This window comes from Anomaloglossus baeobatrachus, chromosome 9 (assembly GCF_048569485.1).
Source record: "Anomaloglossus baeobatrachus isolate aAnoBae1 chromosome 9, aAnoBae1.hap1, whole genome shotgun sequence".
NCBI lineage: Eukaryota > Metazoa > Chordata > Amphibia > Anura > Aromobatidae > Anomaloglossus > Anomaloglossus baeobatrachus.
In genome coordinates this window covers 165,108,804-165,133,702 of record NC_134361.1, presented here as the reverse complement: position 1 = coordinate 165,133,702, position 24,899 = coordinate 165,108,804, and the positions used below count along the sequence as shown (strand labels likewise).

Here is a 24,899-nt window from a genome sequence, read left to right as displayed (position 1 = left end):
ATGAATAAAGAAAGTCAAAAGTGTGAAAGATAAAAAACAAAAGGAGGAAGTGTGAAAAGTGAATGGGCCAAATTGAGGTGCATATGAAGACGTATGCTTTCTTCCAATTCATTAAACCGGGCTAATATGAATCAGGTGAATTGAGTTCTGCTTTTGGAAACTGGGTTAAGAAGGGGTGCACCGTTCCTGGAGGTACTGCAATACCAGGTCAATGCGTGGAGTGGACAGAGCAAGCTCTTTTTCCATCTCCCTGTTCTAAAAATCCATTTAATATATGGTCCCCAGATAGGGGACGTATCAGATATTAAACTGATAAGAACAGATACTACACTTGATCTTAGCCAAAAGGCCGAGAAGCGATAACCAGAATTGGTTTGGGCCTCGAGTGGCACCCTGGCCTATGCCGGACACATCTTAGGGAGAGAGAGCGAGAGGGAGACAAACCCACGCCTACAGAAGACATTTTGTCACCCAAGCCAACCCTTGAAAAGGCTGCTTTGCAGAGCAAAAACAAGAAGAATGGTGCGTTTTGCAGCCGCCGCCCCCCACTGCAATGAATCTGAATAACTCCTCCTTTAGGGCGCAAGCAACTCCCCTCCCCCTTGCAGTCTTTCCAATTCACGATACAAAAAGACGGACAGGACAGGTTGCCTGACTTTCCGTCACTGCCACCCTTTGCCATCCTTACCCGTAGAAAGCCCTTTCATCATCCCCAAACCCTAATCTTTTCCCTTTCCTTCCCAGCCCCCAAACCCTGCCCTCTGTACCCTTCTCACCACCCGCATCCCTTCTCCTGTCATCCCCCTACCACCCGGGAAAAAAAGAGCTTGCCCCCTCCTTACACTAGCCCACCCTCCCACCCAAAGAACAACTTCTGCTGCGCAGCTTGTTTTCTAGGCAGCAGCGCTATTGTGATGTCAGCGGGGGCATTGTGACAAGCCGCCAGTGTTCCGTCTCTTCATGTTGTGCACAGTTCAAACGGAAAATACATCAACAGGCAGACTACAGAAAAACTTACTATCAAAGGTTAGAGGGGGGCTTTCTCAGAGGGCTTTTTACAGTTTTTCTATTCCCAATTAGCCGTTTAAGTGTACTTATTGAAAGTAGTAATTCTTTCATAGGCCGCCCTTTCTTAGTATTTGACGTTCCTTATATTGCGGTATGAGGCTTTGCAGCAGGTTGCAAACATTCATCACCCATGACTGTCCCCAATTGAGCTCAGAAGCTCAATGTCTATCATGACCTCTCTTTTAGAATGTCCAAGAGCAAGCAAACTATTCCTCCAGGAGAGGGCGCCAACAGACTACTAAAGAGATCATCATTACTCAAAGAAAACCCCAAAAACCAATGCATGATAGGAATAAACAGGTAACTTTCTTTGGAGTGGAAGCGGAGAGATCGCACCAGATGCCAATTCTAGATCTTATCACACCTGTGGTCACTGCAGCAGCAGGTGAATCCACTTTGTCCAAAAGGGATCTATTCCATTCAATTGCAAATGATCTAGATAAGACAGAGAACTGCAGCACGGGACATAGCCGAGTTGGTCAGGTTGAGTGGTGATGAGTTTGCTATTTGGATGAATAAAGAAAGTCAAAAGTGTGAAAGATAAAAAACAAAAGGAGGAAGTGTGAAAAGTGAATGGGCCAAATTGAGGTGCATATGAAGACGTATGCTTTCTTCCAATTCATTAAACCGGGCTAATATGAATCAGGTGAATTGAGTTCTGCTTTTGGAAACTGGGTTAAGAAGGGGTGCACCGGTCCTGGAGGTACTGCAATACCAGGTCAATGCGTGGAGTGGACAGAGCAAGCTCTTTTTCCATCTCCCTGTTCTAAAAATCCATTTAATATATGGTCCCCAGATAGGGGACGTATCAGATATTAAACTGATAAGAACAGATTTTTGATTTAATGAAGCTTTCCAAAGCACCGCAAAAATGCATGACCGAAGTCACACCAAAAACAGTGCAAAGGCTAGGATTCGTGTGGACCCCTCCGTGAGAAGAGGATCCCCAAAAATCAACCCCGTCCCTCCGAGCCAGAAGGCCACAGCGAGGGTCAGGGATCTTCGGTGCTCCCCCAAGCCGAAGCCTGGTTGAGCCTTGTTGTTGCTCCCAGCGTCCACCGAGGCATCTTACCCAAGTGGAGTAGGGAGCTACTAGTCGTTGGTTTCGCAGCCGAGACTGCCCGGACCGTCAACCGGTGTTAGTTTCTCAGCCCAAGGCTGACCGGACCTCCAACCGGGTGTTGGTTTCTCAGCCCAAGGCTGACCGGACCTCCAACCGGGTGTTGGTTTCTCAGCCCAAGGCTAACCGGACCTCCAACCGGGTGTTGGTTTCTCAGCCAAAGCTGACCCGGACCTCCAACCGGGTGTTGGTTTCTCAGCCCAAAGCTGACCGGACCTCCGACCGGGATTATAAAAATTTCCCTTCTTAGCCAGAAGGCCAGGATAGGGCAATATGCTTGGAAAGTATGAATAGGCAAGGCGCGGCGTGCGACAGAGTCTGAGGCTTACCAGGGTCCCAACCTAGCAAGTTCAGACTCCCTCCAGGGTGTCCATTCCTGGGGCACATTGCACCATAACCCCCACACTTACTCAGTCTAATAGCCTCAATCCTGGTAGGGCCATGGTTTCCTCTAGATGGATATACTATCCTCCCAAAGTACTAACAAGTGCAACCTTCCAGTGTGCATTGCATCATTGTACTAAGGTGGCCGGAGCCTTAAACCACCTTTTCGAACAGATACTACACTTGATCTTAGCCAAAAGGCCGAGAAGCGATAACCAGAATTGGTTTGGGCCTCGAGTGGCACCCTGGCCTATGCCGGACACATCTTAGGGAGAGAGAGCGAGAGGGAGACAAACCCACGCCTACAGAAGACATTTTGTCACCCAAGCCAACCCTTGAAAAGGCTGCTTTGCAGAGCAAAAACAAGAAGAATGGTGCGTTTTGCAGCCGCCGCCCCCCACTGCAATGAATCTGAATAACTCCTCCTTTAGGGCACAAGCAACTCCCCTCCCCCTTGCAGTCTTTCCAATTCACGATACAAAAAGACGGACAGGACAGGTTGCCTGACTTTCCGTCACTGCCACCCTTTGCCATCCTTACCCGTAGAAAGCCCTTTCATCATCCCCAAACCCTAATCTTTTCCCTTTCCTTCCCAGCCCCCAAACCCTGCCCTCTGTACCCTTCTCACCACCCGCATCCCTTCTCCTGTCATCCCCCTACCACCCGGGAAAAAAAGAGCTTGCCCCCTCCTTACACTAGCCCACCCTCCCACCCAAAGAACAACTTCTGCTGCGCAGCTTGTTTTCTAGGCAGCAGCGCTATTGTGATGTCAGCGGGGGCATTGTGACAAGCCGCCAGTGTTCCGTCTCTTCATGTTGTGCACAGTTCAAACGGAAAATACATCAACAGGCAGACTACAGAAAAACTTACTATCAAAGGTTAGAGGGGGGCTTTCTCAGAGGGCTTTTTACAGTTTTTCTATTCCCAATTAGCCGTTTAAGTGTACTTATTGAAAGTAGTAATTCTTTCATAGGCCGCCCTTTCTTAGTATTTGACGTTCCTTATATTGCGGTATGAGGCTTTGCAGCAGGTTGCAAACATTCATCACCCATGACTGTCCCCAATTGAGCTCAGAAGCTCAATGTCTATCATGACCTCTCTTTTAGAATGTCCAAGAGCAAGCAAACTATTCCTCCAGGAGAGGGCGCCAACAGACTACTAAAGAGATCATCATTACTCAAAGAAAACCCCAAAAACCAATGCATGATAGGAATAAACAGGTAACTTTCTTTGGAGTGGAAGCGGAGAGATCGCACCAGATGCCAATTCTAGATCTTATCACACCTGTGGTCACTGCAGCAGCAGGTGAATCCACTTTGTCCAAAAGGGATCTATTCCATTCAATTGCAAATGATCTAGATAAGACAGAGAACTGCAGCACGGGACATAGCCGAGTTGGTCAGGTTGAGTGGTGATGAGTTTGCTATTTGGATGAATAAAGAAAGTCAAAAGTGTGAAAGATAAAAAACAAAAGGAGGAAGTGTGAAAAGTGAATGGGCCAAATTGAGGTGCATATGAAGACGTATGCTTTATTCCAATTCATTAAACCGGGCTAATATGAATCAGGTGAATTGAGTTCTGCTTTTGGAAACTGGGTTAAGAAGGGGTGCACCGGTCCTGGAGGTACTGCAATACCAGGTCAATGCGTGGAGTGGACAGAGCAAGCTCTTTTTCCATCTCCCTGTTCTAAAAATCCATTTAATATATGGTCCCCAGATAGGGGACGTATCAGATATTAAACTGATAAGAACAGATTTTTTTTTTTTTTTTTTTTTTTTTTTTTTTGAAGGATGAGTTTGAAAATAATAAAGTGACCGCCTCTCGTTGCCCAGGTAACCGTCCGTCACAAGAGGGCTATGACATCCTACGATGCACACTCCCCCAAGGCCAGCAGTTGTGCAATACCCTGGCACCTTTCAGCACCAACCAAGGTAGTACCCTCCCAAACTACACTTGATCTTAGCCAAAAGGCCGAGAAGCGATAACCAGAATTGGTTTGGGCCTCGAGTGGCACCCTGGCCTATGCCGGACACATCTTAGGGAGAGAGAGCGAGAGGGAGACAAACCCACGCCTACAGAAGACATTTTGTCACCCAAGCCAACCCTTGAAAAGGCTGCTTTGCAGAGCAAAAACAAGAAGAATGGTGCGTTTTGCAGCCGCCGCCCCCCACTGCAATGAATCTGAATAACTCCTCCTTTAGGGCGCAAGCAACTCCCCTCCCCCTTGCAGTCTTTCCAATTCACGATACAAAAAGACGGACAGGACAGGTTGCCTGACTTTCCGTCACTGCCACCCTTTGCCATCCTTACCCGTAGAAAGCCCTTTCATCATCCCCAAACCCTAATCTTTTCCCTTTCCTTCCCAGCCCCCAAACCCTGCCCTCTGTACCCTTCTCACCACCCGCATCCCTTCTCCTGTCATCCCCCTACCACCCGGGAAAAAAAGAGCTTGCCCCCTCCTTACACTAGCCCACCCTCCCACCCAAAGAACAACTTCTGCTGCGCAGCTTGTTTTCTAGGCAGCAGCGCTATTGTGATGTCAGCGGGGGCATTGTGACAAGCCGCCAGTGTTCCGTCTCTTCATGTTGTGCACAGTTCAAACGGAAAATACATCAACAGGCAGACTACAGAAAAACTTACTATCAAAGGTTAGAGGGGGGCTTTCTCAGAGGGCTTTTTACAGTTTTTCTATTCCCAATTAGCCGTTTAAGTGTACTTATTGAAAGTAGTAATTCTTTCATAGGCCGCCCTTTCTTAGTATTTGACGTTCCTTATATTGCGGTATGAGGCTTTGCAGCAGGTTGCAAACATTCATCACCCATGACTGTCCCCAATTGAGCTCAGAAGCTCAATGTCTATCATGACCTCTCTTTTAGAATGTCCAAGAGCAAGCAAACTATTCCTCCAGGAGAGGGCGCCAACAGACTACTAAAGAGATCATCATTACTCAAAGAAAACCCCAAAAACCAATGCATGATAGGAATAAACAGGTAACTTTCTTTGGAGTGGAAGCGGAGAGATCGCACCAGATGCCAATTCTAGATCTTATCACACCTGTGGTCACTGCAGCAGCAGGTGAATCCACTTTGTCCAAAAGGGATCTATTCCATTCAATTGCAAATGATCTAGATAAGACAGAGAACTGCAGCACGGGACATAGCCGAGTTGGTCAGGTTGAGTGGTGATGAGTTTGCTATTTGGATGAATAAAGAAAGTCAAAAGTGTGAAAGATAAAAAACAAAAGGAGGAAGTGTGAAAAGTGAATGGGCCAAATTGAGGTGCATATGAAGACGTATGCTTTCTTCCAATTCATTAAACCGGGCTAATATGAATCAGGTGAATTGAGTTCTGCTTTTGGAAACTGGGTTAAGAAGGGGTGCACCGGTCCTGGAGGTACTGCAATACCAGGTCAATGCGTGGAGTGGACAGAGCAAGCTCTTTTTCCATCTCCCTGTTCTAAAAATCCATTTAATATATGGTCCCCAGATAGGGGACGTATCAGATATTAAACTGATAAGAACAGATACTACACTTGATCTTAGCCAAAAGGCCGAGAAGCGATAACCAGAATTGGTTTGGGCCTCGAGTGGCACCCTGGCCTATGCCGGACACATCTTAGGGAGAGAGAGCGAGAGGGAGACAAACCCACGCCTACAGAAGACATTTTGTCACCCAAGCCAACCCTTGAAAATGCTGCTTTGCAGAGCAAAAACAAGAAGAATGGTGCGTTTTGCAGCCGCCGCCCCCCACTGCAATGAATCTGAATAACTCCTCCTTTAGGGCGCAAGCAACTCCCCTCCCCCTTGCAGTCTTTCCAATTCACGATACAAAAAGACGGACAGGACAGGTTGCCTGACTTTCCGTCACTGCCACCCTTTGCCATCCTTACCCGTAGAAAGCCCTTTCATCATCCCCAAACCCTAATCTTTTCCCTTTCCTTCCCAGCCCCCAAACCCTGCCCTCTGTACCCTTCTCACCACCCGCATCCCTTCTCCTGTCATCCCCCTACCACCCGGGAAAAAAAGAGCTTGCCCCCTCCTTACACTAGCCCACCCTCCCACCCAAAGAACAACTTCTGCTGCGCAGCTTGTTTTCTAGGCAGCAGCGCTATTGTGATGTCAGCGGGGGCATTGTGACAAGCCGCCAGTGTTCCGTCTCTTCATGTTGTGCACAGTTCAAACGGAAAATACATCAACAGGCAGACTACAGAAAAACTTACTATCAAAGGTTAGAGGGGGGCTTTCTCAGAGGGCTTTTTACAGTTTTTCTATTCCCAATTAGCCGTTTAAGTGTACTTATTGAAAGTAGTAATTCTTTCATAGGCCGCCCTTTCTTAGTATTTGACGTTCCTTATATTGCGGTATGAGGCTTTGCAGCAGGTTGCAAACATTCATCACCCATGACTGTCCCCAATTGAGCTCAGAAGCTCAATGTCTATCATGACCTCTCTTTTAGAATGTCCAAGAGCAAGCAAACTATTCCTCCAGGAGAGGGCGCCAACAGACTACTAAAGAGATCATCATTACTCAAAGCAAACCCCAAAAACCAATGCATGATAGGAATAAACAGGTAACTTTCTTTGGAGTGGAAGCGGAGAGATCGCACCAGATGCCAATTCTAGATCTTATCACACCTGTGGTCACTGCAGCAGCAGGTGAATCCACTTTGTCCAAAAGGGATCTATTCCATTCAATTGCAAATGATCTAGATAAGACAGAGAACTGCAGCACGGGACATAGCCGAGTTGGTCAGGTTGAGTGGTGATGAGTTTGCTATTTGGATGAATAAAGAAAGTCAAAAGTGTGAAAGATAAAAAACAAAAGGAGGAAGTGTGAAAAGTGAATGGGCCAAATTGAGGTGCATATGAAGACGTATGCTTTCTTCCAATTCATTAAACCGGGCTAATATGAATCAGGTGAATTGAGTTCTGCTTTTGGAAACTGGGTTAAGAAGGGGTGCACCGGTCCTGGAGGTACTGCAATACCAGGTCAATGCGTGGAGTGGACAGAGCAAGCTCTTTTTCCATCTCCCTGTTCTAAAAATCCATTTAATATATGGTCCCCAGATAGGGGACGTATCAGATATTAAACTGATAAGAACAGATTTTTGATTTAATGAAGCTTTCCAAAGCACCACAAAAAATGCATGACCGAAGTCACACCAAAAACAGTGCAAAGGCTAGGATTCGTGTGGACCCCACCGTGAGGAGAGGGTCCCCAAAAATCAACCCTGTCCCTCCGAGCCAGAAGGCCACAGCAAGGGTCAGGGATCTTCGGTGCTCCCCCAAGCCGAAGCTTGGTTGAGCCTTGTCGTTGCTCCCAGCGTCCACCCAGGCATCTTACCCAAGTGGAGTAGAGAGCTACTAGTTGTTGGTTTCGCAGTCGAAACTGCCCGGACCGTCAACCGGTGTTGGTTTCTCAGCCCAAGGCTAACCGGACCTTCAACCGGGTGTTGGTTTCTCAGCCGAAGCTGACCCAGACCTCCAACCGGGTGTTGGTTTCTCAGCCGAAGCTGACCAGACCTCCGACCGGGATTATAAAAATTTCCCTTCCTAGCCAGAAGGCCGGGATAGGGTAATATGCTCAAAAAGTATGAAAAGGCAAGGTACGGTGTGCTACAGAGCCCAAGGCTTGCCGGGGTCCCAAGCCAGCAAGCTCAGACTCACTCCAGGGTCGTCAGTCCTGGGGCACGTTGTACCATAGCCCCCCACCCTTACTCAGTCTAATAGCCTCGATCCTGGTAGGGCCATGTTTTCCTCTAGATGAATATACTATCCACCCAGAGTACTAGCAAGCGCAACCTTCCAGTGTGCATTGTATCATTGTACTAAGGTGGCCTGGAGCTTAAACCACCTCTTCGAACAACACTACACTTGAACTTAGCCAAAAGGCCGAGAAGCGATAACCAGAATTGGTTTGGGCCTCGAGTGGCACCCTGGCCTATGCCGGACACATCTTAGGGAGAGAGAGCGAGAGGGAGACAAACCCACGCCTACAGAAGACATTTTGTCACCCAAGCCAACCCTTGAAAAGGCTGCTTTGCAGAGCAAAAACAAGAAGAATGGTGCGTTTTGCAGCCGCCGCCCCCCACTGCAATGAATCTGAATAACTCCTCCTTTAGGGCGCAAGCAACTCCCCTCCCCCTTGCAGTCTTTCCAATTCACGATACAAAAAGACGGACAGGACAGGTTGCCTGACTTTCCGTCACTGCCACCCTTTGCCATCCTTACCCGTAGAAAGCCCTTTCATCATCCCCAAACCCTAATCTTTTCCCTTTCCTTCCCAGCCCCCAAACCCTGCCCTCTGTACCCTTCTCACCACCCGCATCCCTTCTCCTGTCATCCCCCTACCACCCGGGAAAAAAAGAGCTTGCCCCCTCCTTACACTAGCCCACCCTCCCACCCAAAGAACAACTTCTGCTGCGCAGCTTGTTTTCTAGGCAGCAGCGCTATTGTGATGTCAGCGGGGGCATTGTGACAAGCCGCCAGTGTTCCGTCTCTTCATGTTGTGCACAGTTCAAACGGAAAATACATCAACAGGCAGACTACAGAAAAACTTACTATCAAAGGTTAGAGGGGGGCTTTCTCAGAGGGCTTTTTACAGTTTTTCTATTCCCAATTAGCCGTTTTAGTGTACTTATTGAAAGTAGTAATTCTTTCATAGGCTGCCCTTTCTTAGTATTTGACGTTCCTTATATTGCGGTATGAGGCTTTGCAGCAGGTTGCAAACATTCATCACCCATGACTGTCCCCAATTGAGCTCAGAAGCTCAATGTCTATCATGACCTCTCTTTTAGAATGTCCAAGAGCAAGCAAACTATTCCTCCAGGAGAGGGCGCCAACAGACTACTAAAGAGATCATCATTACTCAAAGAAAACCCCAAAAACCAATGCATGATAGGAATAAACAGGTAACTTTCTTTGGAGTGGAAGCGGAGAGATCGCACCAGATGCCAATTCTAGATCTTATCACACCTGTGGTCACTGCAGCAGCAGGTGAATCCACTTTGTCCAAAAGGGATCTATTCCATTCAATTGCAAATGATCTAGATAAGACAGAGAACTGCAGCACGGGACATAGCCGAGTTGGTCAGGTTGAGTGGTGATGAGTTTGCTATTTGGATGAATAAAGAAAGTCAAAAGTGTGAAAGATAAAAAACAAAAGGAGGAAGTGTGAAAAGTGAATGGGCCAAATTGAGGTGCATATGAAGACGTATGCTTTCTTCCAATTCATTAAACCGGGCTAATATGAATCAGGTGAATTGAGTTCTGCTTTTGGAAACTGGGTTAAGAAGGGGTGCACCGGTCCTGGAGGTACTGCAATACCAGGTCAATGCGTGGAGTGGACAGAGCAAGCTCTTTTTCCATCTCCCTGTTCTAAAAATCCATTTAATATATGGTCCCCAGATAGGGGACGTATCAGATATTAAACTGATAAGAACAGATACTACACTTGATCTTAGCCAAAAGGCCGAGAAGCGATAACCAGAATTGGTTTGGGCCTCGAGTGGCACCCTGGCCTATGCCGGACACATCTTAGGGAGAGAGAGCGAGAGGGAGACAAACCCACGCCTACAGAAGACATTTTGTCACCCAAGCCAACCCTTGAAAAGGCTGCTTTGCAGAGCAAAAACAAGAAGAATGGTGCGTTTTGCAGCCGCCGCCCCCCACTGCAATGAATCTGAATAACTCCTCCTTTAGGGCGCAAGCAACTCCCCTCCCCCTTGCAGTCTTTCCAATTCACGATACAAAAAGACGGACAGGACAGGTTGCCTGACTTTCCGTCACTGCCACCCTTTGCCATCCTTACCCGTAGAAAGCCCTTTCATCATCCCCAAACCCTAATCTTTTCCCTTTCCTTCCCAGCCCCCAAACCCTGCCCTCTGTACCCTTCTCACCACCCGCATCCCTTCTCCTGTCATCCCCCTACCACCCGGGAAAAAAAGAGCTTGCCCCCTCCTTACACTAGCCCACCCTCCCACCCAAAGAACAACTTCTGCTGCGCAGCTTGTTTTCTAGGCAGCAGCGCTATTGTGATGTCAGCGGGGGCATTGTGACAAGCCGCCAGTGTTCCGTCTCTTCATGTTGTGCACAGTTCAAACGGAAAATACATCAACAGGCAGACTACAGAAAAACTTACTATCAAAGGTTAGAGGGGGGCTTTCTCAGAGGGCTTTTTACAGTTTTTCTATTCCCAATTAGCCGTTTAAGTGTACTTATTGAAAGTAGTAATTCTTTCATAGGCCGCCCTTTCTTAGTATTTGACGTTCCTTATATTGCGGTATGAGGCTTTGCAGCAGGTTGCAAACATTCATCACCCATGACTGTCCCCAATTGAGCTCAGAAGCTCAATGTCTATCATGACCTCTCTTTTAGAATGTCCAAGAGCAAGCAAACTATTCCTCCAGGAGAGGGCGCCAACAGACTACTAAAGAGATCATCATTACTCAAAGAAAACCCCAAAAACCAATGCATGATAGGAATAAACAGGTAACTTTCTTTGGAGTGGAAGCGGAGAGATCGCACCAGATGCCAATTCTAGATCTTATCACACCTGTGGTCACTGCAGCAGCAGGTGAATCCACTTTGTCCAAAAGGGATCTATTCCATTCAATTGCAAATGATCTAGATAAGACAGAGAACTGCAGCACGGGACATAGCCGAGTTGGTCAGGTTGAGTGGTGATGAGTTTGCTATTTGGATGAATAAAGAAAGTCAAAAGTGTGAAAGATAAAAAACAAAAGGAGGAAGTGTGAAAAGTGAATGGGCCAAATTGAGGTGCATATGAAGACGTATGCTTTCTTCCAATTCATTAAACCGGGCTAATATGAATCAGGTGAATTGAGTTCTGCTTTTGGAAACTGGGTTAAGAAGGGGTGCACCGGTCCTGGAGGTACTGCAATACCAGGTCAATGCGTGGAGTGGACAGAGCAAGCTCTTTTTCCATCTCCCTGTTCTAAAAATCCATTTAATATATGGTCCCCAGATAGGGGACGTATCAGATATTAAACTGATAAGAACAGATACTACACTTGATCTTAGCCAAAAGGCCGAGAAGCGATAACCAGAATTGGTTTGGGCCTCGAGTGGCACCCTGGCCTATGCCGGACACATCTTAGGGAGAGAGAGCGAGAGGGAGACAAACCCACGCCTACAGAAGACATTTTGTCACCCAAGCCAACCCTTGAAAAGGCTGCTTTGCAGAGCAAAAACAAGAAGAATGGTGCGTTTTGCAGCCGCCGCCCCCCACTGCAATGAATCTGAATAACTCCTCCTTTAGGGCGCAAGCAACTCCCCTCCCCCTTGCAGTCTTTCCAATTCACGATACAAAAAGACGGACAGGACAGGTTGCCTGACTTTCCGTCACTGCCACCCTTTGCCATCCTTACCCGTAGAAAGCCCTTTCATCATCCCCAAACCCTAATCTTTTCCCTTTCCTTCCCAGCCCCCAAACCCTGCCCTCTGTACCCTTCTCACCACCCGCATCCCTTCTCCTGTCATCCCCCTACCACCCGGGAAAAAAAGAGCTTGCCCCCTCCTTACACTAGCCCACCCTCCCACCCAAAGAACAACTTCTGCTGCGCAGCTTGTTTTCTAGGCAGCAGCGCTATTGTGATGTCAGCGGGGGCATTGTGACAAGCCGCCAGTGTTCCGTCTCTTCATGTTGTGCACAGTTCAAACGGAAAATACATCAACAGGCAGACTACAGAAAAACTTACTATCAAAGGTTAGAGGGGGGCTTTCTCAGAGGGCTTTTTACAGTTTTTCTATTCCCAATTAGCCGTTTAAGTGTACTTATTGAAAGTAGTAATTCTTTCATAGGCCGCCCTTTCTTAGTATTTGACGTTCCTTATATTGCGGTATGAGGCTTTGCAGCAGGTTGCAAACATTCATCACCCATGACTGTCCCCAATTGAGCTCAGAAGCTCAATGTCTATCATGACCTCTCTTTTAGAATGTCCAAGAGCAAGCAAACTATTCCTCCAGGAGAGGGCGCCAACAGACTACTAAAGAGATCATCATTACTCAAAGAAAACCCCAAAAACCAATGCATGATAGGAATAAACAGGTAACTTTCTTTGGAGTGGAAGCGGAGAGATCGCACCAGATGCCAATTCTAGATCTTATCACACCTGTGGTCACTGCAGCAGCAGGTGAATCCACTTTGTCCAAAAGGGATCTATTCCATTCAATTGCAAATGATCTAGATAAGACAGAGAACTGCAGCACGGGACATAGCCGAGTTGGTCAGGTTGAGTGGTGATGAGTTTGCTATTTGGATGAATAAAGAAAGTCAAAAGTGTGAAAGATAAAAAACAAAAGGAGGAAGTGTGAAAAGTGAATGGGCCAAATTGAGGTGCATATGAAGACGTATGCTTTCTTCCAATTCATTAAACCGGGCTAATATGAATCAGGTGAATTGAGTTCTGCTTTTGGAAACTGGGTTAAGAAGGGGTGCACCGGTCCTGGAGGTACTGCAATACCAGGTCAATGCGTGGAGTGGACAGAGCAAGCTCTTTTTCCATCTCCCTGTTCTAAAAATCCATTTAATATATGGTCCCCAGATAGGGGACGTATCAGATATTAAACTGATAAGAACAGATTTTTGATTTAATGAAGCTTTCCAAAGCACCACAAAAAATGCATGACCGAAGTCACACCAAAAACAGTGCAAAGGCTAGGATTCGTGTGGACCCCACCGTGAGGAGAGGGTCCCCAAGAATCAACCCCGTCCCTCCGAGCCAGAAGGCCACAGCAAGGGTCAGGGATCTTCGGTGCTCCCCCAAGCCGAAGCCTGGTTGAGCCTTGTCGTTGCTCCCAGCGTCCACCCAGGCATCTTACCCAAGTGGAGTAGAGAGCTACTAGTTGTTGGTTTCGCAGCCGAAACTGCCCGGACCGTCAACCGGTGTTGGTTTCTCAGCCCAAGGCTAACCGGACCTCCAACCGGGTGTTGGTTTCTCAGCCGAAGCTGACCCAGACCTCCAACCGGGTGTTGGTTTCTCAGCCGAAGCTGACCCGGACCTCCAACCGGGTGTTAGTTTCTCAGCCCAAAGCTGACCAGACCTCCGACCGGGATTATAAAAATTTCCCTTCCTAGCCAGAAGGCCGGGATTGGGTAATATGCTCAAAATGTATGAAAAGGCAAGGTACAGTGTGCTACAGAGCCCAAGGCTTGCCGGGGTCCCAAGCCAGCAAGCTCAGACTCACTCCAGGGTCGTCAGTCCTGGGGCACGTTGTACCATAGCCCCCCACCCTTACTCAGTCCAATAGCCTCGATCCTGGTAGGGCCATGTTTTCCTCTAGATGAATATACTATCCACCCAGAGTACTAGCAAGCGCAACCTTCCAGTGTGCATTGTATCATTGTACTAAGGTGGCCTGGAGCTTAAACCACCTCTTCGAACAACACTACACTTGATCTTAGCCAAAAGGCCGAGAAGCGATAACCAGAATTGGTTTGGGCCTCGAGTGGCACCCTGGCCTATGCCGGACACATCTTAGGGAGAGAGAGCGAGAGGGAGACAAACCCACGCCTACAGAAGACATTTTGTCACCCAAGCCAACCCTTGAAAAGGCTGCTTTGCAGAGCAAAAACAAGAAGAATGGTGCGTTTTGCAGCCGCCGCCCCCCACTGCAATGAATCTGAATAACTCCTCCTTTAGGGCGCAAGCAACTCCCCTCCCCCTTGCAGTCTTTCCAATTCACGATACAAAAAGACGGACAGGACAGGTTGCCTGACTTTCCGTCACTGCCACCCTTTGCCATCCTTACCCGTAGAAAGCCCTTTCATCATCCCCAAACCCTAATCTTTTCCCTTTCCTTCCCAGCCCCCAAACCCTGCCCTCTGTACCCTTCTCACCACCCGCATCCCTTCTCCTGTCATCCCCCTACCACCCGGGAAAAAAAGAGCTTGCCCCCTCCTTACACTAGCCCACCCTCCCACCCAAAGAACAACTTCTGCTGCACAGCTTGTTTTCTAGGCAGCAGCGCTATTGTGATGTCAGCGGGGGCATTGTGACAAGCCGCCAGTGTTCCGTCTCTTCATGTTGTGCACAGTTCAAACGGAAAATACATCAACAGGCAGACTACAGAAAAACTTACTATCAAAGGTTAGAGGGGGGCTTTCTCAGAGGGCTTTTTACAGTTTTTCTATTCCCAATTAGCCGTTTAAGTGTACTTATTGAAAGTAGTAATTCTTTCATAGGCCGCCCTTTCTTAGTATTTGACGTTCCTTATATTGCGGTATGAGGCTTTGCAGCAGGTTGCAAACATTCATCACCCATGACTGTCCCCAATTGAGCTCAGAAGCTCAATGTCTATCATGACCTCTCTTTTAGAATGTCCAAGAGCAAGCAAACTATTCCTCCAGGAGAGGGCGCCAACAGACTACTAAAGAGATCATCATTACTCAAAGAAAACCCCAAAAACCAATGCATGATAGGAATAAACAGGTAACTTTCTTTGGAGTGGAAGCGGAGAGATCGCACCAGATGCCAATTCTAGATCTTATCACACCTGTGGTCACTGCAGCAGCAGGTGAATCCACTTTGTCCAAAAGGGATCTATTCCATTCAATTGCAAATGATCTAGATAAGACAGAGAACTGCAGCACGGGACATAGCCGAGTTGGTCAGGTTGAGTGGTGATGAGTTTGCTATTTGGATGAATAAAGAAAGTCAAAAGTGTGAAAGATAAAAAACAAAAGGAGGAAGTGTGAAAAGTGAATGGGCCAAATTGAGGTGCATATGAAGACGTATGCTTTCTTCCAATTCATTAAACCGGGCTAATATGAATCAGGTGAATTGAGTTCTGCTTTTGGAAACTGGGTTAAGAAGGGGTGCACCGGTCCTGGAGGTACTGCAATACCAGGTCAATGCGTGGAGTGGACAGAGCAAGCTCTTTTTCCATCTCCCTGTTCTAAAAATCCATTTAATATATGGTCCCCAGATAGGGGACGTATCAGATATTAAACTGATAAGAACAGATTTTTGATTTAATGAAGCTTTCCAAAGCACCACAAAAAATGCATGACCGAAGTCACACCAAAAACAGTGCAAAGGCTAGGATTCGTGTGGACCCCACCGTGAGGAGAGGGTCCCCAAAAATCAACCCCGTCCCTCCGAGCCAGAAGGCCACAGCAAGGGTCAGGGATCTTCGGTGCTCCCCCAAGCCGAAGCCTGGTTGAGCCTTGTCGTTGCTCCCAGCGTCCACCCAGGCATCTTACCCAAGTGGAGTAGAGAGCTACTAGTTGTTGGTTTCGCAGCCGAAACTGCCCGGACCGTCAACCGGTGTTGGTTTCTCAGCCCAAGGCTAACCGGACCTCCAACCGGGTGTTGGTTTCTCAGCCGAAGCTGACCCAGACCTCCAACCGGGTGTTGGTTTCTCAGCCGAAGCTGACCCAGACCTCCAACCGGGTGTTAGTTTCTCAGCCCAAAACTGACCAGACCTCCGACCGGGATTGTAAAAATTTCCCTTCCTAGCCAGAAGGCCGGGATAGGGTAATATGCTCAAAAAGTATGAAAAGGCAAGGTACGGTGTGCTACAGAGCCCAAGGCTTGCCGGGGTCCCAAGCCAGCAAGCTCAGACTCACTCCAGGGTCGTCAGTCCTGGGGCACGTTGTACCATAACCCCCCACCCTTACTCAGTCTAATAGCCTCGATCCTGGTAGGGCCATGTTTTCCTCTAGATGAATATACTATCCACCCAGAGTACTAGCAAGCGCAACCTTCCAGTGTGCATTGTATCATTGTACTAAGGTGGCCTGGAGCTTAAACCACCTCTTCGAACAACACTACACTTGATCTTAGCCAAAAGGCCGAGAAGCGATAACCAGAATTGGTTTGGGCCTCGAGTGGCACCCTGGCCTATGCCGGACACATCTTAGGGAGAGAGAGCGAGAGGGAGACAAACCCACGCCTACAGAAGACATTTTGTCACCCAAGCCAACCCTTGAAAAGGCTGCTTTGCAGAGCAAAAACAAGAAGAATGGTGCGTTTTGCAGCCGCCGCCCCCCACTGCAATGAATCTGAATAACTCCTCCTTTAGGGCGCAAGCAACTCCCCTCCCCCTTGCAGTCTTTCCAATTCACGATACAAAAAGACGGACAGGACAGGTTGCCTGACTTTCCGTCACTGCCACCCTTTGCCATCCTTACCCGTAGAAAGCCCTTTCATCATCCCCAAACCCTAATCTTTTCCCTTTCCTTCCCAGCCCCCAAACCCTGCCCTCTGTACCCTTCTCACCACCCGCATCCCTTCTCCTGTCATCCCCCTACCACCCGGGAAAAAAAGAGCTTGCCCCCTCCTTACACTAGCCCACCCTCCCACCCAAAGAACAACTTCTGCTGCGCAGCTTGTTTTCTAGGCAGCAGCGCTATTGTGATGTCAGCGGGGGCATTGTGACAAGCCGCCAGTGTTCCGTCTCTTCATGTTGTGCACAGTTCAAACGGAAAATACATCAACAGGCAGACTACAGAAAAACTTACTATCAAAGGTTAGAGGGGGGCTTTCTCAGAGGGCTTTTTACAGTTTTTCTATTCCCAATTAGCCGTTTAAGTGTACTTATTGAAAGTAGTAATTCTTTCATAGGCCGCCCTTTCTTAGTATTTGACGTTCCTTATATTGCGGTATGAGGCTTTGCAGCAGGTTGCAAACATTCATCACCCATGACTGTCCCCAATTGAGCTCAGAAGCTCAATGTCTATCATGACCTCTCTTTTAGAATGTCCAAGAGCAAGCAAACTATTCCTCCAGGAGAGGGCGCCAACAGACTACTAAAGAGATCATCATTACTCAAAGAAAACCCCAAAAACCAATGCATGATAGGAATAAACAGGTAACTTTCTTTGGAGTGGAAGCGGAGAGATCGCACCAGATGCCAATTCTAGATCTTATCACACCTGTGGTCACTGCAGCAGCAGGTGAATCCACTTTGTCCAAAAGGGATCTATTCCATTCAATTGCAAATGATCTAGATAAGACAGAGAACTGCAGCACGGGACATAGCCGAGTTGGTCAGGTTGAGTGGTGATGAGTTTGCTATTTGGATGAATAAAGAAAGTCAAAAGTGTGAAAGATAAAAAACAAAAGGAGGAAGTGTGAAAAGTGAATGGGCCAAATTGAGGTGCATATGAAGACGTATGCTTTCTTCCAATTCATTAAACCGGGCTAATATGAATCAGGTGAATTGAGTTCTGCTTTTGGAAACTGGGTTAAGAAGGGGTGCACCGGTCCTGGAGGTACTGCAATACCAGGTCAATGCGTGGAGTGGACAGAGCAAGCTCTTTTTCCATCTCCCTGTTCTAAAAATCCATTTAATATATGGTCCCCAGATAGGGGACGTATCAGATATTAAACTGATAAGAACAGATACTACACTTGATCTTAGCCAAAAGGCCGAGAAGCGATAACCAGAATTGGTTTGGGCCTCGAGTGGCACCCTGGCCTATGCCGGACACATCTTAGGGAGAGAGAGCGAGAGGGAGACAAACCCACGCCTACAGAAGACATTTTGTCACCCAAGCCAACCCTTGAAAAGGCTGCTTTGCAGAGCAAAAACAAGAAGAATGGTGCGTTTTGCAGCCGCCGCCCCCCACTGCAATGAATCTGAATAACTCCTCCTTTAGGGCGCAAGCAACTCCCCTCCCCCTTGCAGTCTTTCCAATTCACGATACAAAAAGACGGACAGGACAGGTTGCCTGACTTTCCGTCACTGCCACCCTTTGCCATCCTTACCCGTAGAAAGCCCTTTCATCATCCCCAAACCCTAATCTTTTCCCTTTCCTTCCCAGCCCCCAAACCCTGCCCTCTGTACCCTTCTCACCACCCGCATCCCTTCTCCTGTCATCCCCCTACCACCCGGGAAAAAAAGAGCTTGCCCCCTCCTTACACTAGCCCACCCTCCCACCCAAAGAACAACTTCTGCTGCGCAGCTTGTTTTCTAGGCAGCAGCGCTATTGTGATGTCAGCGGGGGCATTGTGACAAGCCGCCAGTGTTCCGTCTCTTCATGTTGTGCACAGTTCAAACGGAAAATACATCAACAGGCAGACTACAGAAAAACTTACTATCAAAGGTTAGAGGGGGGCTTTCTCAGAGGGCTTTTTACAGTTTTTCTATTCCCAATTAGCCGTTTAAGTGTACTTATTGAAAGTAGTAATTCTTTCATAGGCCGCCCTTTCTTAGTATTTGACGTTCCTTATATTGCGGTATGAGGCTTTGCAGCAGGTTGCAAACATTCATCACCCATGACTGTCCCCAATTGAGCTCAGAAGCTCAATGTCTATCATGACCTCTCTTTTAGAATGTCCAAGAGCAAGCAAACTATTCCTCCAGGAGAGGGCGCCAACAGACTACTAAAGAGATCATCATTACTCAAAGAAAACCCCAAAAACCAATGCATGATAGGAATAAACAGGTAACTTTCTTTGGAGTGGAAGCGGAGAGATCGCACCAGATGCCAATTCTAGATCTTATCACACCTGTGGTCACTGCAGCAGCAGGTGAATCCACTTTGTCCAAAAGGGATCTATTCCATTCAATTGCAAATGATCTAGATAAGACAGAGAACTGCAGCACGGGACATAGCCGAGTTGGTCAGGTTGAGTGGTGATGAGTTTGCTATTTGGATGAATAAAGAAAGTCAAAAGTGTGAAAGATAAAAAACAAAAGGAGGAAGTGTGAAAAGTGAATGGGCCAAATTGAGGTGCATATGAAGACGTATGCTTTCTTCCAATTCATTAAACCGGGCTAATATGAATCAGGTGAATTGAGTTCTGCTTTTGGAAACTGGGTTAAGAAGGGGTGCACCGGTCCTGGAGGTACTGCAATACCAGGTCAATGCGTGGAGTGGACAGAGCAAGCTCTTTTTCCATCTCCCTGTTCTAAAAATCCATTTAATATATGGTCCCCAGATAGGGGACGTATCAGATATTAAACTGATAAGAACAGATGAGATTTCATCCGCAAATTTCAGAAAACGGTCATCGGCCACCACACAAAAGCGCAGTGCCGCAGGTGATCGCCTCCCGAGCCCAGGAACCACCAGCCATAAGGGGACGTAAGCACCAAAAGGCGCAACAATCCCCGAGGCCGGCGGTCGTGCAAGCCCGGGCCCCTTGGCCCCAGCCAAGACCAAGGCAAACCCAATGAAGGGACTACACTTGATCTTAGCCAAAAGGCCGAGAAGCGATCACCAGAATTGGTTTGGGCCTCGAGTGGCACCCTGGCCTATGCCGGACACATCTTAGGGAGAGAGAGCGAGAGGGAGACAAACCCACGCCTACAGAAGACATTTTGTCACCCAAGCCAACCCTTGAAAAGGCTGCTTTGCAGAGCAAAAACAAGAAGAATGGTGCGTTTTGCAGCCGCCGCCCCCCACTGCAATGAATCTGAATAACTCCTCCTTTAGGGCGCAAGCAACTCCCCTCCCCCTTGCAGTCTTTCCAATTCACGATACAAAAAGACGGACAGGACAGGTTGCCTGACTTTCCGTCACTGCCACCCTTTGCCATCCTTACCCGTAGAAAGCCCTTTCATCATCCCCAAACCCTAATCTTTTCCCTTTCCTTCCCAGCCCCCAAACCCTGCCCTCTGTACCCTTCTCACCACCCGCATCCCTTCTCCTGTCATCCCCCTACCACCCGGGAAAAAAAGAGCTTGCCCCCTCCTTACACTAGCCCACCCTCCCACCCAAAGAACAACTTCTGCTGCGCAGCTTGTTTTCTAGGCAGCAGCGCTATTGTGATGTCAGCGGGGGCATTGTGACAAGCCGCCAGTGTTCCGTCTCTTCATGTTGTGCACAGTTCAAACGGAAAATACATCAACAGGCAGACTACAGAAAAACTTACTATCAAAGGTTAGAGGGGGGCTTTCTCAGAGGGCTTTTTACAGTTTTTCTATTCCCAATTAGCCGTTTAAGTGTACTTATTGAAAGTAGTAATTCTTTCATAGGCCGCCCTTTCTTAGTATTTGACGTTCCTTATATTGCGGTATGAGGCTTTGCAGCAGGTTGCAAACATTCATCACCCATGACTGTCCCCAATTGAGCTCAGAAGCTCAATGTCTATCATGACCTCTCTTTTAGAATGTCCAAGAGCAAGCAAACTATTCCTCCAGGAGAGGGCGCCAACAGACTACTAAAGAGATCATCATTACTCAAAGAAAACCCCAAAAACCAATGCATGATAGGAATAAACAGGTAACTTTCTTTGGAGTGGAAGCGGAGAGATCGCACCAGATGCCAATTCTAGATCTTATCACACCTGTGGTCACTGCAGCAGCAGGTGAATCCACTTTGTCCAAAAGGGATCTATTCCATTCAATTGCAAATGATCTAGATAAGACAGAGAACTGCAGCACGGGACATAGCCGAGTTGGTCAGGTTGAGTGGTGATGAGTTTGCTATTTGGATGAATAAAGAAAGTCAAAAGTGTGAAAGATAAAAAACAAAAGGAGGAAGTGTGAAAAGTGAATGGGCCAAATTGAGGTGCATATGAAGACGTATGCTTTCTTCCAATTCATTAAACCGGGCTAATATGAATCAGGTGAATTGAGTTCTGCTTTTGGAAACTGGGTTAAGAAGGGGTGCACCGGTCCTGGAGGTACTGCAATACCAGGTCAATGCGTGGAGTGGACAGAGCAAGCTCTTTTTCCATCTCCCTGTTCTAAAAATCCATTTAATATATGGTCCCCAGATAGGGGACGTATCAGATATTAAACTGATAAGAACAGATTTTGATTTAATGAAGCTTTCCAAAGCACCGCAAAAATGCATGACCGAAGTCACACCAAAAACAGTGCAAAGGCTAGGATTCGTGTGGACCCCTCCGTGAGAAGAGGATCCCCAAAAATCAACCCCGTCCCTCCGAGCCAGAAGGCCACAGCGAGGGTCAGGGATCTTCGGTGCTCCCCCAAGCCGAAGCCTGGTTGAGCCTTGTTGTTGCTCCCAGCGTCCACCGAGGCATCTTACCCAAGTGGAGTAGGGAGCTACTAGTCGTTGGTTTCGCAGCCGAGACTGCCCGGACCGTCAACCGGTGTTGGTTTCTCAGCCCAAGGCTGACCGGACCTCCAACCGGGTGTTGGTTTCTCAGCCCAAGGCTGACCGGACCTCCAACCGGGTGTTGGTTTCTCAGCCCAAGGCTAACCGGACCTCCAACCGGGTGTTGGTTTCTCAGCCAAAGCTGACCCGGACCTCCAACCGGGTGTTGGTTTCTCAGCCCAAAGCTGACCGGACCTCCGACCGGGATTATAAAAATTTCCCTTCTTAGCCAGAAGGCCAGGATAGGGCAATATGCTTGGAAAGTATGAATAGGCAAGGCGCGGCGTGCGACAGAGTCTGAGGCTTACCAGGGTCCCAACCTAGCAAGTTCAGACTCCCTCCAGGGTGTCCATTCCTGGGGCACATTGCACCATAACCCCCACACTTACTCAGTCTAATAGCCTCAATCCTGGTAGGGCCATGGTTTCCTCTAGATGGATATACTATCCTCCCAAAGTACTAACAAGTGCAACCTTCCAGTGTGCATTGCATCATTGTACTAAGGTGGCCGGAGCCTTAAACCACCTTTTCGAACGATACTACACTTGATCTTAGCCAAAAGGCCGAGAAGCGATAACCAGAATTGGTTTGGGCCTCGAGTGGCACCCTGGCCTATGCCGGACACATCTTAGGGAGAGAGAGCGAGAGGGAGACAAACCCACGCCTACAGAAGACATTTTGTCACCCAAGCCAACCCTTGAAAAGGCTGCTTTGCAGAGCAAAAACAAGAAGAATGGTGCGTTTTGCAGCCGCCGCCCCCCACTGCAATGAATCTGAATAACTCCTCCTTTAGGGCGCAAGCAACTCCCCTCCCCCTTGCAGTCTTTCCAATTCACGATACAAAAAGACGGACAGGACAGGTTGCCTGACTTTCCGTCACTGCCACCCTTTGCCATCCTTACCAGTAGAAAGCCCTTTCATCATCCCCAAACCCTAATCTTTTCCCTTTCCTTCCCAGCCCCCAAACCCTGCCCTCTGTACCCTTCTCACCACCCGCATCCCTTCTCCTGTCATCCCCCTACCACCCGGGAAAAAAAGAGCTTGCCCCCTCCTTACACTAGCCCACCCTCCCACCCAAAGAACAACTTCTGCTGCGCAGCTTGTTTTCTAGGCAGCAGCGCTATTGTGATGTCAGCGGGGGCATTGTGACAAGCCGCCAGTGTTCCGTCTCTTCATGTTGTGCACAGTTCAAACGGAAAATACATCAACAGGCAGACTACAGAAAAACTTACTATCAAAGGTTAGAGGGGGGCTTTCTCAGAGGGCTTTTTACAGTTTTTCTATTCCCAATTAGCCGTTTAAGTGTACTTATTGAAAGTAGTAATTCTTTCATAGGCCGCCCTTTCTTAGTATTTGACGTTCCTTATATTGCGGTATGAGGCTTTGCAGCAGGTTGCAAACATTCATCACCCATGACTGTCCCCAATTGAGCTCAGAAGCTCAATGTCTATCATGACCTCTCTTTTAGAATGTCCAAGAGCAAGCAAACTATTCCTCCAGGAGAGGGCGCCAACAGACTACTAAAGAGATCATCATTACTCAAAGAAAACCCCAAAAACCAATGCATGATAGGAATAAACAGGTAACTTTCTTTGGAGTGGAAGCGGAGAGATCGCACCAGATGCCAATTCTAGATCTTATCACACCTGTGGTCACTGCAGCAGCAGGTGAATCCACTTTGTCCAAAAGGGATCTATTCCATTCAATTGCAAATGATCTAGATAAGACAGAGAACTGCAGCACGGGACATAGCCGAGTTGGTCAGGTTGAGTGGTGATGAGTTTGCTATTTGGATGAATAAAGAAAGTCAAAAGTGTGAAAGATAAAAAACAAAAGGAGGAAGTGTGAAAAGTGAATGGGCCAAATTGAGGTGCATATGAAGACGTATGCTTTCTTCCAATTCATTAAACCGGGCTAATATGAATCAGGTGAATTGAGTTCTGCTTTTGGAAACTGGGTTAAGAAGGGGTGCACCGGTCCTGGAGGTACTGCAATACCAGGTCAATGCGTGGAGTGGACAGAGCAAGCTCTTTTTCCATCTCCCTGTTCTAAAAATCCATTTAATATATGGTCCCCAGATAGGGGACGTATCAGATATTAAACTGATAAGAACAGATACTACACTTGATCTTAGCCAAAAGGCCGAGAAGCGATAACCAGAATTGGTTTGGGCCTCGAGTGGCACCCTGGCCTATGCCGGACACATCTTAGGGAGAGAGAGCGAGAGGGAGACAAACCCACGCCTACAGAAGACATTTTGTCACCCAAGCCAACCCTTGAAAAGGCTGCTTTGCAGAGCAAAAACAAGAAGAATGGTGCGTTTTGCAGCCGCCGCCCCCCACTGCAATGAATCTGAATAACTCCTCCTTTAGGGCGCAAGCAACTCCCCTCCCCCTTGCAGTCTTTCCAATTCACGATACAAAAAGACGGACAGGACAGGTTGCCTGACTTTCCGTCACTGCCACCCTTTGCCATCCTTACCCGTAGAAAGCCCTTTCATCATCCCCAAACCCTAATCTTTTCCCTTTCCTTCCCAGCCCCCAAACCCTGCCCTCTGTACCCTTCTCACCACCCGCATCCCTTCTCCTGTCATCCCCCTACCACCCGGGAAAAAAAGAGCTTGCCCCCTCCTTACACTAGCCCACCCTCCCACCCAAAGAACAACTTCTGCTGCGCAGCTTGTTTTCTAGGCAGCAGCGCTATTGTGATGTCAGCGGGGGCATTGTGACAAGCCGCCAGTGTTCCGTCTCTTCATGTTGTGCACAGTTCAAACGGAAAATACATCAACAGGCAGACTACAGAAAAACTTACTATCAAAGGTTAGAGGGGGGCTTTCTCAGAGGGCTTTTTACAGTTTTTCTATTCCCAATTAGCCGTTTAAGTGTACTTATTGAAAGTAGTAATTCTTTCATAGGCCGCCCTTTCTTAGTATTTGACGTTCCTTATATTGCGGTATGAGGCTTTGCAGCAGGTTGCAAACATTCATCACCCATGACTGTCCCCAATTGAGCTCAGAAGCTCAATGTCTATCATGACCTCTCTTTTAGAATGTCCAAGAGCAAGCAAACTATTCCTCCAGGAGAGGGCGCCAACAGACTACTAAAGAGATCATCATTACTCAAAGAAAACCCCAAAAACCAATGCATGATAGGAATAAACAGGTAACTTTCTTTGGAGTGGAAGCGGAGAGATCGCACCAGATGCCAATTCTAGATCTTATCACACCTGTGGTCACTGCAGCAGCAGGTGAATCCACTTTGTCCAAAAGGGATCTATTCCATTCAATTGCAAAT

At 47.8% G+C, this 24,899-nt stretch overlaps 12 non-coding genes and 4 pseudogenes across 12 annotated transcripts; all 16 read right to left on the bottom strand.

Moving 5' to 3' along the window:
- Nucleotides 1-170: 170 nt before the first annotated feature.
- LOC142252141 (U2 spliceosomal RNA) lies at nt 171-361 on the bottom strand. The gene has a single exon (XR_012725532.1). It is a non-coding gene; the product is annotated as a U2 spliceosomal RNA (small nuclear RNA).
- Nucleotides 362-1,749: 1,388 nt separating this feature from the next.
- On the bottom strand, nt 1,750-1,945 carry LOC142253240 (U2 spliceosomal RNA). Its single transcript, XR_012726551.1, has one exon. It is a non-coding gene; the product is annotated as a U2 spliceosomal RNA (small nuclear RNA).
- A 697-nt stretch (nt 1,946-2,642) lies between these two features.
- Nucleotides 2,643-2,785, bottom strand: LOC142253616 (U2 spliceosomal RNA; annotated as a pseudogene).
- A 1,388-nt stretch (nt 2,786-4,173) lies between these two features.
- LOC142253505 (U2 spliceosomal RNA) lies at nt 4,174-4,379 on the bottom strand (annotated as a pseudogene).
- Nucleotides 4,380-5,943: 1,564 nt separating this feature from the next.
- On the bottom strand, nt 5,944-6,134 carry LOC142252707 (U2 spliceosomal RNA). The gene has a single exon (XR_012726076.1). It is a non-coding gene; the product is annotated as a U2 spliceosomal RNA (small nuclear RNA).
- A 1,388-nt stretch (nt 6,135-7,522) lies between these two features.
- LOC142253037 (U2 spliceosomal RNA) lies at nt 7,523-7,715 on the bottom strand. The gene has a single exon (XR_012726368.1). It is a non-coding gene; the product is annotated as a U2 spliceosomal RNA (small nuclear RNA).
- A 2,147-nt stretch (nt 7,716-9,862) lies between these two features.
- LOC142252706 (U2 spliceosomal RNA) lies at nt 9,863-10,053 on the bottom strand. Its single transcript, XR_012726075.1, has one exon. It is a non-coding gene; the product is annotated as a U2 spliceosomal RNA (small nuclear RNA).
- Nucleotides 10,054-11,441: 1,388 nt separating this feature from the next.
- Nucleotides 11,442-11,632, bottom strand: LOC142252704 (U2 spliceosomal RNA). Its single transcript, XR_012726073.1, has one exon. It is a non-coding gene; the product is annotated as a U2 spliceosomal RNA (small nuclear RNA).
- A 1,388-nt stretch (nt 11,633-13,020) lies between these two features.
- On the bottom strand, nt 13,021-13,213 carry LOC142253036 (U2 spliceosomal RNA). Its single transcript, XR_012726367.1, has one exon. It is a non-coding gene; the product is annotated as a U2 spliceosomal RNA (small nuclear RNA).
- Nucleotides 13,214-15,403: 2,190 nt separating this feature from the next.
- Nucleotides 15,404-15,596, bottom strand: LOC142253035 (U2 spliceosomal RNA). The gene has a single exon (XR_012726366.1). It is a non-coding gene; the product is annotated as a U2 spliceosomal RNA (small nuclear RNA).
- A 2,190-nt stretch (nt 15,597-17,786) lies between these two features.
- On the bottom strand, nt 17,787-17,977 carry LOC142252703 (U2 spliceosomal RNA). The gene has a single exon (XR_012726072.1). It is a non-coding gene; the product is annotated as a U2 spliceosomal RNA (small nuclear RNA).
- Nucleotides 17,978-19,365: 1,388 nt separating this feature from the next.
- LOC142253329 (U2 spliceosomal RNA) lies at nt 19,366-19,550 on the bottom strand. Its single transcript, XR_012726629.1, has one exon. It is a non-coding gene; the product is annotated as a U2 spliceosomal RNA (small nuclear RNA).
- A 63-nt stretch (nt 19,551-19,613) lies between these two features.
- LOC142253757 (U2 spliceosomal RNA) lies at nt 19,614-19,759 on the bottom strand (annotated as a pseudogene).
- A 1,388-nt stretch (nt 19,760-21,147) lies between these two features.
- Nucleotides 21,148-21,342, bottom strand: LOC142253191 (U2 spliceosomal RNA). The gene has a single exon (XR_012726504.1). It is a non-coding gene; the product is annotated as a U2 spliceosomal RNA (small nuclear RNA).
- Nucleotides 21,343-22,039: 697 nt separating this feature from the next.
- LOC142253667 (U2 spliceosomal RNA) lies at nt 22,040-22,181 on the bottom strand (annotated as a pseudogene).
- A 1,388-nt stretch (nt 22,182-23,569) lies between these two features.
- Nucleotides 23,570-23,760, bottom strand: LOC142252702 (U2 spliceosomal RNA). The gene has a single exon (XR_012726071.1). It is a non-coding gene; the product is annotated as a U2 spliceosomal RNA (small nuclear RNA).
- Between the last annotated feature and the right edge of the window lie 1,139 nt (nt 23,761-24,899).